We start from the raw sequence: 14593 nt of genomic DNA on the forward strand, positions 1-14593 counted from the left end.
TGCGATATTAAAAAAATATTCTTAATCTGTAGTGGCTCATCGTATACCTTAAGGCTAGTGTGCACGTTTTCTCGCGTAGTCGTTAACTGCGCCTCTATTTGCGTTGTGGCTAATGTCGCGGTGTGCTGCAAAATATATTTCGCCTTTTCGGTATGTGCGGAGAACAGCCTACCGATAATTCCTGCATCGGCGCGATGATTACACGGATACACATCGTAAATGAACAGAGGCGTGGTGGCGACGTTGGCAAAGCCGCCGACGGGCTTGCTTATCACACATCGCCACCCCAACCGCAGTAAGCATATTTATCAAACGTGACGTGTTGCCGTTTAAAGCGTACTGCACGCTTTTCATAGGCGATAACTCAAGCGCGCCGCCGTTCTCTGATACCTCTTTGAGCTGGGCCGACTCGAATGTGCGTTGCTTGCAGAAACGAAAGGAACGCCAGACGGCTCATCGGCGCCTCAAGCTAAGCGCCGCACTCGAGCACCGTTAGCGCGGCGAGGAATGGCACGTTCATGAAGATAGCTCACTGCACAGACGCAAGCGTGCAATGCGCACAGGACGCGTACGCAACGCGCGGCACACAAATCGCGCGGAATGTTCTTAGCCATGCAGCAGCGGATACTAAGCTTCAAAGAAGCGGTGCCGGTTCTCACTAGAACGCTCGCGCGCGCATTGCTCTCGGCGAATTTTTAGGTCTGCCCTGCTGCTCCCGAAGATTCGGACTGCTGCTTGGTATCGGCTGTGTACTATAGCATGGTCTTTCGTGTTGTGAGAGAGCCGGGAATATATTTCACCGGTGTGAAACAAACATCGCTGTGCGTATCTTTGGTGACATTGACTGTAACAATCCATTTCGTCATTTTCGCGACGGCCCTCTTGAAAGAGACGCAAATTTTTAATTGCCAGTGTAGTGCGTACTAATATTTAGTGCGTGGTTATGTATATTGTGTGACAGATTTTTAATTTGCATTATCTAATTCTGTCTACATTCCCTTCTCTACAGGTTACACATGCACCAAATGCCCAGGTGCTAAGGTGTCGTTCGTCAAGAACAGCTTGGCGTCGTTTCTCGCAAGAGACATCCATTGATCTGCGGCTGATTCACCAGGAAGCTCGCATCTCTGTTGCCACTCTGCGTCAAGTGGGATTTTAACTATTTTTTATTCTGCCCTGTGGTGTACGCTGTGACGCTGTGAAGACTTACTTTCATGGACGCTGTGAAGGCTTACTTTCGATGTGTTCTGCCTTTTAGTTGTAAAGAATTGGCTACCTTGTGAGTGGAGGTAGTTCCTTTTTCTTGTGAGAATGTTTATCAGCCTAACCAAGTGGTACATGCGTACCACAGGAACACATACAAGCGCCGACTCAACTAGAAGTTTATTATTGAAGACAGGTTGTAAACACATTGGAACTTGACAAAGATAAGAAACCATGTATGCGTGGCCTTTGTGATTAAACAAAATTGTGTTTTCTGCTGTAAGGGGTAGAACGAACAATTGTTTCATCACAAAGACCAGAACACAAGAGAAATTATGGAAGCCTTATTTATTGATTGCAAAGAAGACAAATGCATAAGCTATCTGTTTCTCTTAATGGGAAAGAGTTGGGATTTTTAAAAGAGCTCTCCTTGTTTGGTGGTATCACTTATAGGACATCTCTCACTGTTTTTTTTATCTGCATATTTATACTACAAAACACGTCTTTCGTTCCTTTTTTTTGTTGCACCGGGCTGTCTGCCACGCATGCATGGCCATTTCTTTGTCAAGTTGGCCAGTGTGCTTAACATCTTTGTCGTCACGAACAAACTTCTAGTTGAGTCAGCATTATTGTGTGTTCCTACCTTATTTCACCGTTCTCATCTTTGTTTGAGCTGTTTGTAAAGTATGTACACACACCAAATTACCAAAGTATCCGTAAAATTGAGATACATGAAGTTATTTGCATTATTCATTTCTGCAAGAATGGTATAGCTCCTCATCTCGTTTGTTCTTAACGTTGTTGTACAGTTTTTGTAATATATAGCTTGGAAAGACGTTTTCTGTCAGATTAAATATGCATGTATGTCACTTTCGATATTTTTTTTCAACATGGGTAGTGCAGCTCCTTCCGTCTTTCAGTTACTGCTTTGTCACAACTTTTATATATTTTATGCAGCGAAATGCTGGTGGAATTATATTATTTATGTGCACAAGTGTGGTAAATGGTGTTTTGTATGTGCATTTATTTGCGTTTTTTACTAGCTCTCCAATCTGGCTGTACAGTTATTGAAACCTTTTCTCATGCTTTATAATGAGTTGTTCTAGGCTCTCTGATGATGCAGGTGACCGTTTATTTCACTGTTGGGAATTGCGTTAGCTGTGTGTCACTCCAGTTGTCTGTGTATTTTATGTCACTTCATTATATAATTGAAACTATTAGCCTTGCATTAGCTTTTTATTGACCGAGGTACCAGTTAGTTGCTGTGTAGGGTGAAAAAGGCCCAAAGAAATGATTTCATTAGCTTTGTTCAAGTCCAGAAAAAAATTCACTGATGAGCTCACTAAATTAGAAAATGCCACCAGGAAACTCTTCCGCACCCAAAAGTAACACAAGAAATTAAATACTGTTCATACTCGAGAGGGAAACAGCGCGAAAAAACTCGACAAGAAGGGAGACACACACCAGCGCTTCTTGTCCCTTCTTGTCTTCTTGTGTTTTTTTTGCGCTGTTTCCCTCTCGAGTATGCACCGACTAGCCCAAGCCTCTACTGTCTTGAAATACTGTGCAGTTCTTGACTTATGCCAGGGAGGTAAGCTGCTTTTAAAAACAGCACAAATGTTTTAGAAGTTTACGTCTGAAAAACACGATTCAGGTGTTTTGTATATATATACATGAAGTCATTTGTTTCCAGTTTACTTGTTATTTTGCCTACTCACAGGCAGCCGTAAACCCTTCTGTGAGTGTTTACTGGGTGTGTGAAGCATTTTACTGTAAGGTATCCAGTGGTCTTCATTTTTGTATTTATGCATGCAAGCCAAGAGTTCATGTGTTCAAAGTTAGTTACAAGGGTATGCTTAAGGTCTGCCTTTGAGTCACTTGACTGTTGTTTTTACAAAATATTTTTTTTCTGCTGTAATTGTGAAATATAATTCTTTCTGCCGTAATAAACTTCAAGTTGAGTGAGCATTCGTGTGTATTCTTATCTTAATTCAGCGTTCGCATCTCTGTTTGAGCTGCTGTTTGTCAAGTCTGTACATACACCAAATTGCCAAAGTGCTCGTAAAATTGTGACACATAAGGCTATTTGCATTGTTTATTCCTGCAAGAAGGCTATAGGTTTCCATCTTCCGTTTGTTTTTAACATTGCTGTACATCTTTGTAGGTCAAGTTCAAGGAGTCCCTTAGGTAGCCAATAAGAGTGATAACTTTGTAATATTTATCAATTTCATCCATCATCATCGTAGTTTTAAACCCACTAAGTTCTACTTTTCAGTTCTCATGACCCTGCTTTGTGCTGTGCTGTACAGGCACAGGAAGCTTTTTTATGCTGTAAGTGCAGGTGGTGTTGTATATCTTCCAGAAAATATTGTTTCGAGTTTAACTAGGCATGTGTACGCTTTTGCTACATTTTTTCAGCATGTGTGCTATAGTTCTGCTCCCTTACACTTAATAGCACTGTAGGCACTAGCATATGTCTTCAGGTTTCATACAGTTGTGCCTTATATACTGTAATAATGTGTCATGTGCACGCTATATTACGTATTAGGGTACATGAAATATGTCAGTCGCTCCTTTGCTTCCGTTCGGATTAGGGAAAGTTATGTGAAGAGGCACCGGGGCATGCAAGTGCAAATAGCAAAGCAATTTCAAAATTAAGTGCACTAAAATGCCACAAGCCCAACAAAATATCAATGATATTTCAGTGGCAATTTTCGAAATATCAATGCCATCTCAACAGGCGCACAATGTACTTTTCAATGCTGTGTCAATAATCACTCAACAAATGGTCAACAGAACAATCACAACAGCATTTCAAGACTGCATCAATGGAAACCCAACAGAAATTCAACAGAAATTACACAATGATATGTCTAAGCACAATGTGCTTTCAATACTAACTCAACAACTATTCAACATTGACTTGCCCAATTGTGTTTCAATAAAACTTCAGTGGCCAATATTCAAGAGCCCTCAACACTTTGCTCAATGATATCCCAACAAACTCCCAATGAATGCTCAATACGATACTCAACATTGACCAATGATATTTCAATGCATTCTCAACAAAAATTTTTGTAAGGGCATTCTTCAACGCTAAATTGGACTGACTGTATAAACAATCCCTAGACACAATAGAGAAACTACGGTTTGCGTGAAAGCCACTTCAAACACTTCTGCTCTAGTTCAAAAGTAAATCACGATGTGACATTTTTCAACGCGCAATTGGACTGACTGCATAAACAATCCTTAGACACATATAGAGAAAATACGGTTGCGTGAGAGCCACTAGAAACGCTTCTGGTCTAGTTCAAAAGTAAATTACAAAGTGAAATTCTTCAACGGGCAATTGCACTGCATGCATAAGATATCCCTAGACACATATAGAGAAAGTACTGGTGCGTGAGAGCCACTAGAAGCGCTTCTGGTCTAGTTCAAAAGTAAATTACGAAATGTCATTTTCAACGTGCAGTTGGATTGACTGCATAAACAATGCATAGACACATATTGAGAAACTACGGTTGCGTGAGAGCCACTAGAAACATTCTGGTCTAGTTCAAATATAAATTATGAAGTGACATTCTTTAACGCTAAATTGGACTGACTGTATAAACAATCCCTAGGCACATATAGAGAAACTACGGTCGCGTGAAAGCCACTAGAAACACTTCTGGTCTAGTTCAAATATAAATTATGAAGTGACATTCTTCAACGCGAAATTGGACTGGATGCATCAACAATCCCTAGACACATATAGTGAAACTACGGTTGTGTGAGAGCCACCGGAAACGCTTCTGGTCTAGTTCAAAAGTAAAATACGAAGTGACATTCTTTAACGCTAAATTGGACTGACTGTATAAACAATCTCTAGGCACAATAGAGGAACTACGTGTGCGTGAACGCCACTTCAAACACTTCTGCACTAGTTCAAATGTAAATCACGATGTGACAATCTTCAACGCGCAATAGGAGTGACTGCATAAACAATCCCTAGACACATATAGAGAAACTACGGTTGCGTGAGAGCCACTAGAAACGCTTCTGGTATAGTTCAAAAGTAAATTACGAAGTGAAATTCTTCAACGCGAGATTGGACTGGATGCATCAACAATCCCTAGACACATATTGTCACGTAGTAGTGACGCTCAAGAAAACAGTCGTACAAATGTGCACAACGAAACTGGTTGTTTATTGGGCGAACCTGTGCCCACAAAACAAGGTACACTCAAAGCACAGCGATAGCGGCGAACACAGTCGGCGATCGTCGAAAATCTGATCAGCGGCGAGACGCATCGGCTTTATAGGTGAGTCATTGAAGGTTCCAGATTAATCCAGGTGCCCGCGTGTATTCCAGAAAGTTCTAGACAATTCGCGTCACTCATACAATCAGTTTACATGAGCGTCGGTGAGCACAGACGAAGGATAAAGGCATCGATAACGTTCCAGAAAGTTCCGATGCAGGCGCGTCCTGCGCCGAGCGATAACATTTAACATTTGTTAGCCGGTGGAAAGCAGGCACTGGTGAAAGATAAACATGTATACATGTCAATATAGTGAAACTACTGTTGCGTGAGAGCCACTGGAAATGCTTCTGGTCTAGTTGAAAAGTAAATTACGAAGTGACATTCTTTAACGCTAATATGGACTGACTGTATAAAAATCCCTAGACACAATAGAGAAACTACGGGTGCACGACAGCTACTAGAAACGCTTCTGGTCTAGTTCAAAAGTAAATTACGAAGTGGAATTCTTCAACGCGCAATTGGAGTGACTGCGTTAACGATCCCTAGACACATATAGAGAAACTATGGTTGCGTGAGAGCCACTGGAAACGCTTCTGGTCTAGTTCAAAAGTAAAATACGAAGTCACATTCTTCAACGCGAAATTGGACTGACTGTATAAACAATCCCTAGACAATAGAGAAACAACGGGTGTGTGACAGCCACTAGAAGCACTTCTGGTCTAGTTCAAAAGTAAATTACGAAGTGACCTTTTTCAAAGTGCAGTTGGATTGACTGCATAAACAATCCATAGACACATATACAGAAACTATGGTTGCGTGAGGGCCACTAGAAACATTCTGGTCTAGTTGAAAAGTAAATTACGAAGTGACATTCTTCAACACTAAATTGGACTGATTGTATAAACAATCCGTAGACAAAATAGAGAAACTACGCATCATAGACACATATACAGAAACTATGGTTGCGTGAGAGCCACTAGAAACATTCTGGTCTAGTTGAAAAGTAAATTACGAAGTGACATTCTTTAACGCTAAATTGGACTGACTGTATAAACAATCCCTTCACACATATAGTGAAACTACGGTTGCGTGAGAGCCACTGGAAACTCTTCTGGTCTAGTTCAAAAGTAAATTACGAAGTGACTTTCTTTAACGCTAAATTGGACTGACTGTATAAACAATCCCTAGGCAATAGAGAAACTACGGTCGCGTGAAAGCCACTAGAAACACTTCTGGTCTAGTTCAAATATAAATTATGAAGTGACATTCTTCAACGCGAAATTGGACTGGATGCATCAACAATCCCTAGACACATATAGTGAAACTACGGTTGTGTGAGAGCCACCGGAAACGCTTCTGGTCTAGTTCAAAAGTAAATTGCGAAGTGGCATTCTTTGACGCTAAATTGGACTGACTGTATAAACAGTCCCTAGACACAATAGAGAAACTACGGGTGCACGACAGCCGCTAGAAACGCTTCTGGTATAGTTCAGAAGTAAATTACGAAGTGGCATCCTTCAACGCGCAATTGGAGTGACTAAGTGAACAATCCCTATACCCATATAGAGAAAATACGGTTGCGTGAGAGCCACTAGAAACGCTTCTGGTCTAGTTCAAAAGTAAATGACGAAGTGAAATTCTTCAACGGGCAAATGGAATGACTGCATGAACAATCCCTAGACAGATAAACTACAGTTGCGTGTCAGCCACTAGAAACGCTTCTGGTCCAGTTCAAAAGTAAATTACGAAGTGACATTCTTCAACGCGAAATTGGAGTGACTACGTGAACAATCCCTAGACACATACACTACGGTTGCGTTAGAGCCACTAGGAACGCTTCTGGTTTAGTTCAAAGTTAAATTACGAAGTGGAATTCTTCAACGCGCAATTGGAGTGACTGCGTGAACCATCCCTAGACACATATAGAGAAACAACGGGTGTGTGACAGCCACTAGAAGCACTTCTGGTCTAGTTCAAAAGTGAATTACTAAATGACATTTTCAACGTGCAGTTGGATTGACTGCATAAACAATCCATAGACACATATAGAGAAACTATCGTTGCGTGAGAGCCACTAGAAACATTCTGGTCTAGTTGAAAAGTAAATTAGAAAGTGACATTCTTCAACGCTAAATTGGACTGACTGCGTGAACCATCCCTACACACATATAGAGAAACTACGGTTGCGTGAGAGCCACTGGAAAAGATTCTGGTCTAGTTCAAAAGTAAATTACGAAGTGACATTCTTCAACGCGAAATTGGACTAACTGTATAAACAATCCATAGAAACATATAGAGAAACTATGGTTGCGTGAGAGCCACTAGAAACATTCTGGTCTAGTTGAAAAGTAAATTACGAAGTGGCATTCTTCAACGCTAAATTGGGCTGACAGTATAAGCAATCCCTAGACACAATAGATAAACTACGGGTGCGTGACAGCCACTAGAAACGCTTCTGTTATTGTTCAAAAGGAAATGACATAGTGAAATTTTTCAACGGGTAATTGGTCTGCATGCATAAATAATCCCTAGACACATATAGGGAAACTACGGTTGGGTTAGAGCCACTAGAAGCACTTCAGCTCTAGTTCAAAAGTAAATTACGAAGTCACATTTTTCAACGTGCAGTTGGATTGACTGCATAAACAATCCATACACACATATAAAGAAACTACGCTTGCGTGAGAGCCACTAGAAAAGCTTCTGGTCTAGTTCAAAAGTAAATTACGAAGTGGCATTCTTCAACGCGCAATTGGAGTTACTACGTGAACAATCCCTATACCAATATAGAGAAAATACGGTTGCGTGAGAGCCACTAGAAACGCGTCTGGTCTAGCTCAAAAGTAAATTACGAAGTAAAATTCTTCAACGGGCAAATGGAATGACTGCATGAACAATCCCTAGACAGATAAACTACGGTTGCGTGTAAGCCACTAGAAACGCTTCTGGTCCAGTTCAAAAGTAAATTACGAAGTGACATTCTTCAACGCGAAATTGGACTGACTTTATAAAGAATTCCTAGACACAATAGAGAAACTACGGGTGCGTGACAGCCACTACAAACGCTTCTGGTATTGTTCAAAAGTAAATTACGAAGTGAAGTATTTAAAGCTAAATTGGACTGACTGTATAAACAATCTCTAGACACAATAGAGAAACAACGGGTGCGTGAAAGCCACTTCAAACACTTCTGCTCTAGTTCAAAAGTAAATCACGATGTGACATTCTTCAACGCGCAATTGGACTGACTGCATAAACAATCCTTAGACACATACAGAGAAACTAGGGTTTGCGTGAGAGCCACTAGAAACGCTTCTGGTCTAGTTTAAATGAAAATTACGAAGTAGAATTCTTGAACGCGCAGTTGGACTGACTTTATAAAGAATTACTAGACACAATAGAGAAACTACGGGTGCGTGACAGCCACTACAAATGCTTCTGCTATTGCTCAAATGTAAATTACGAAGTGAAATTGTTCAACGCGAAATTGGACTGACTGTATAAACAATCCCTAGGCAATAGAGAAACAACGGGTGTGTCACAGCCACTAGAAGCACTTCTGGTCTAGTTCAAAAGAAAATTAAGAAGTGACCTTTTTCAAAGTGCAGTTGGATTGACTGCATAAACAATCCATAGACACATATACAGAAACTATGGTTGCGTGAGAGCCACTAGAAACATTCTGGTCTATTTGAAAAGTAAAATACGATGCGACATTCTTCAACGCTAAATTGGACTGACTGTATAAACAATCCCTAGACACAATAGAGAAACTACGGTTTGCTTGAAAGCCACTTCAAACACTTCTGCTCTAGTTCAAAAGTAAATCACGATGTGACATTTTTCAACGCGCAATTGGACTGACTGCATAAACAATCCTTAGACACATATAGAGAAAATACGGTTGCGTGAGAGCCACTAGAAACGCTTCTGGTCTAGTTCAAAAGTAAATTACGGGGTGGCATTCGTCAACGCGCAATTGGAATGACTACGTGAACAGTCCCTATATCCATATAGAGAAAATACGGTTGCGTGAGAGCCACTAGAAACGTTTCTGGTCTAGTTCAAATTTAAATTACGAAGTGGAATTCTTCAACGCGCAATTGAAGTGACTGCGTGAACCATCCCTACACACATATAGAGAAACTACGGTTGCGTGAGAGCCACTGGAACGCTTGTGGTCTAGTTCAAAAGTAAATTACAAAGTGGCATTCTTCAACGCGCAATTGCAGTGACTAAGCGAACAATCCCGATACCCATATAGAGAAAATACGGTTGCGTGAGAGACACAAGAAACCATTCTGGTCTAGTTCAAAAGTAAATTACGAAGTGACATTCTTTAACGCTAAATTGGAATGACTGTATAAACGATCCCTAGACACATATAGATAAACTACGTCTGCGTGAAAGCCACTAGAAACGCTTCTGGTCTAGTTCAAAAGTAAATTACGAAGTGACATTCTTCAACGCGAAATCGGACTGACTGAATAAACAATCCCTATACCCATTTGAGAAAATGCGGTTGCGTGAGAGCCACAAGAAACGATTCTGGTCTAGTTCAAAAGTAAATTACGAAGTGACTTTCTTTAACGCTAAATTGGACTGACTGTATAAACAATCCCTAGACACATATAGTGAAACTACGGTTGCGTGAGAGCCCCTGGAAACGCTTCTGGTCTAGTTCAAAAGTAAATTACGAAGTGACATTCTTCAACGCGAAATTGGACTAACTGTATAAACAATCCCTAGACACAATAGAGAAACAAGGGTGCATGACAGCCACTAGAAACGCTTCTGGTATTGTTCAAAAGTAAATTACGAAGTGAAATTCTTCAACGGGCAAATGGAATGACTGCGTGAGCCATCCCTAGACACAATAGAGGAACTACGGGTGCGTTAAAGCCACTTCAAACACTTCTGCTCTATTTCAAAAGTAAATCACGATGTGACATTCTTCAATGCGCAAAAGGACTTATTGCATAAACAATCCTTAGACACATACAGAGAAACTAGGGTTTGCGCTAGAGCCACTAGAAACGCTTCTGGTCTAGTTCAAAAGAAAATTACGAAGTAGAATTCTTGAACGCGCAGTATGACTGACTTTATAAAGAATTCCTAGACACAATAGAGAAACTACGGGTGCGTGACAGCCACTACAAATGCTTCTGGTATTGCTCAAATGTAAATTACGAAGTGAAATTGTTCAACGCGAAATTGGACTGACTGTATAAACAATCCCTAGGCAATAGAGAAACAACGGGTGTGTCACAGCCACTAGAAGCACTTCTGGTCTAGTTCAAAAGTAAATTAAGAAGTGACCTTTTTCAAAGTGCAGTTGGATTGACTGCATAAACAATCCATAGACACATATACAGAAACTATGGTTGCGTGAGAGCCACTAGAAACATTCTGGTCTATTTGAAAAGTAAATTACGAAGCGACATTCTTCAACGCTAAATTGGACTGACTGTATAAACAATCCCTAGACACAATAGAGAAACTACGGTTTGCGTGAGAGCCACTAGAAACGCTTCTGGTCTAGTTCAAAAGTAAATTACGAAGTGACATTCTTCAACGCGAAATTGGACTGGATGCATCAACAATCCCTAGACACATATAGAGAAACTATGGTTGCATGAGAGCCACTAGAACGCTTCTGGTCTATTTCAAAAGTAAATTACGAAGTGACATTCTTCAACGCGAAATTGGACTGGATGCATCAACAATCCCTAGACACATATAGTGAAACTACGGTTGCGTGAGAGCCACTGGAAACGCTTCTGGTCTAGTTCAAAAGTAAATTACGAAGTGACATTCTTTAACGCTAACTTGGACTGACTGTATAAACAATCTCGAGACACAATAGAGGAACTACGGGTGCGTGAAAGCCACTTCAAACACTTCTGCTCTAGTTCAAATGTAAATCACGATGTGACATTCTTCAACGCGCAATAGGAGTGACTGCATAAACAATCCCTAGACACACATTGTCACGTAGTAGTGACGCTGAAGAAAACAGTCGTAAAACTGTGTACAACGAAACTGGTTGTTTATTGGGCGAACCTGTGCCTACAAAAGTAAGTTACACTCAAAGCACAACGATAGCGGCGAACACCGTCGGCGATCGTCGAAAATCTGATCAGCGGCGAGACGCATCGGCTTTATACGTGAGTCATTGAAGGTTCCAGATTAATCCAGGTGCCCACGTGTCTTCCAGAAAGTTCTAGACAATTCGCGTCACTCATACAATCAGTTTACATGAGCGTCGGTGACCACAGACGAAGGATAAAGGCATCAATAACGTTCCAGAAGCTTCCGATGCAGGCGCGTCCTGCGCCGAGCGATAACATTTAACATTTGTTAGCCAGTGGAAATCGGCCACCGGTGAAAGATAAACATGTATACCTGTCGATATAGTGAAACTACGGTTGCGTGAGAGCCACTAGAAATGCTTCTGGTCTAGTTCAAAAGTAAATTATGAAGTGACATTCTTTAACGCTAATATGGACTGACTGTATAAACAATCCCTTGACACAATAGAGAAACTACGGGTGCACGACAGCCACTAGAAACGCTTCTGGTATAGTTCAAATGTAAGTTACGAAGTGGCATTCCTCAACGCGCAATTGGAGTGACTACGTGAACAATCCCTAGACACATATAGAGAAACTATGGTTGCATGAGAGCCACTGGAAACGCTTCTGGTCTAGTTCAAAAGTAAAATACGAAGTCACATTCTTCAACGCGAAATTGGACTGACTGTATAAACAATCCCTAGACAATAGAGAAACAACGGGTGTGTGACAGCCACTAGAAGCACTTCTGGTCTAGTTCAAAAGTAAATTACGAAGTGACCTTTTTCAAAGTGCAGTTGGATTGACTGCATAAACAATCCATAGACACATATACAGAAACTATGGTTGCGTGAGGGCCACTAGAAACATTCTGGTCTAGTTGAAAAGTAAATTACGAAGTGACATTCTTCAACACTAAATTGGACTGACTGTATAAACAATCCGTAGACAAAATAGAGAAACTAAGCATCATAGACACATATACAGAAACTATGGTTGCGTGAGAGCCACTAGAAACATTCTGGTCTAGTTGAAAAGTAAATTACGAAGTGACATTCTTTAACGCTAAATTGGACTGACTGTATAAACAATCCCTTCACACATATAGTGAAACTACGGTTGCGTGAGAGCCACTGGAAACTCTTCTGGTCTAGTTCAAAAGTAAATTACGAAGTGACATTCTTTAACGCTAAATTGGACTGACTGTATAAACAATCCCTAGACACATATAGAGAAACTACGGTCGCGTGAAAGCCACTAGAAACACTTCTGGTCTAGTTCAAATATAAATTATGAAGTGACATTCTTCAACGCGAAATTGGACTGGATGCATCAACAATCCCTAGACACATATAGTGAAACTACGGTTGTGTGAGAGCCACCGGAAACGCTTCTGGTCTAGTTCAAAAGTAAATTGCGAAGTGGCATTCTTTGACGCTAAATTGGACTGACTGTATAAACAGTCCCTAGACACAATAGAGAAACTACGGGTGCACGACAGCCGCTAGAAACGCTTCTGGTATAGTTCAGAAGTAAATTACGAAGTGGCATCCTTCAACGCGCAATTGGAGTGACTAAGTGAACAATCCCTATACCCATATAGAGAAAATACGGTTGCGTGAGAGCCACTAGAAACGCTTCTGGTCTAGTTCAAAAGTAAATGACGAAGTGAAATTCTTCAACGGGCAAATGGAATGACTGCATGAACAATCCCTAGACAGATAAACTACAGTTGCGTGTCAGCCACTAGAAACGCTTCTGGTCCAGTTCAAAAGTAAATTACGAAGTGACATTCTTCAACGCGAAATTGTACTGACTTTATAAAGAATTCCTAGACACATTAGAGAAACTACGGGTGCGTGACAGCCAATACAAACGCTTCTGGTATTGTTCAAAAGTAAATTACGAAGGGAAATTTTTAAAGCTAAATTGGACTGACTGTATAAACAATCTCTAGACACAATAGAGAAACAACGGGTGCGTGAAAGCCACTTCAAACACTTCTGCTCTAGTTCAAAAGTAAATCACGATGTGACATTTTTCAACGCGCAATTGGACTGACTGTATAAACAATCCCTAGACACATATAGTGAAACTACGGTTGCGTGAGAGCCCCTGGAAACGCTTCTGGTCTAGTTCAAAAGTAAATTACGAAGTGACATTCTTCAACGCGAAATTGGACTAACTGTATAAACAATCCCTAGACACAATAGAGAAACAAGGGTGCATGACAGCCACTAGAAACGCTTCTGGTATTGTTCAAAAGTAAATTACGAAGGGAAATTCTTCAACGGGCAAATGGAATGACTGCGTGAGCCATCCCTAGACACAATAGAGGAACTACGGGTGCGTGAAAGCCACTTCAAACACTTCTGCTCTAGTTCAAAAGTAAATCACGATGTGACATTCTTCAATGCGCAAAAGGACTTATTGCATAAACAATCCTTAGACACATACAGAGAAACTAGGGTTTGCGTGAGAGCCACTAGAAACGCTTCTGGTCTAGTTCAAAAGAAAATTACGAAGTAGAATTCTTGAACGCGCAGTTGGACTGACTTTATAAAGAATTCCTAGACACAATAGAGAAACTACGGGTGCGTGACAGCCACTACAAATGCTTCTGCTATTGCTCAAATGTAAATTACGAAGTGAAATTGTTCAACGCTAAATTGGACTGACTGTATAAACAATCCCTAGGCAATAGAGAAACAACGGGTGTGTCACAGCCACTAGAAGCACTTCTGGTCTAGTTCAAAAGTAAATTAAGAAGTGACCTTTTTCAAAGTGCAGTTGGATTGACTGCATAAACAATCCATAGACACATATACAGAAACTATGGTTGCGTGAGAGCCACTAGAAACATTCTGGTCTATTTGAAAAGTAAATTACGAAGCGACATTCTTCAACGCTAAATTGGACTGACTGTATAAACAATCCCTAGACACAATAGAGAAACTACGGTTTGCGTGAAAGCCACTTCAAACACTTCTGCTCTAGTTCAAAAGTAAATCACGATGTGACATTTTTCAACGCGCAATTGGACTGACTGCATAAACAATCCTTAGACACATA

This window comes from Dermacentor silvarum, chromosome 4 (assembly GCF_013339745.2).
Source record: "Dermacentor silvarum isolate Dsil-2018 chromosome 4, BIME_Dsil_1.4, whole genome shotgun sequence".
Classification (NCBI taxonomy): domain Eukaryota; kingdom Metazoa; phylum Arthropoda; class Arachnida; order Ixodida; family Ixodidae; genus Dermacentor; species Dermacentor silvarum.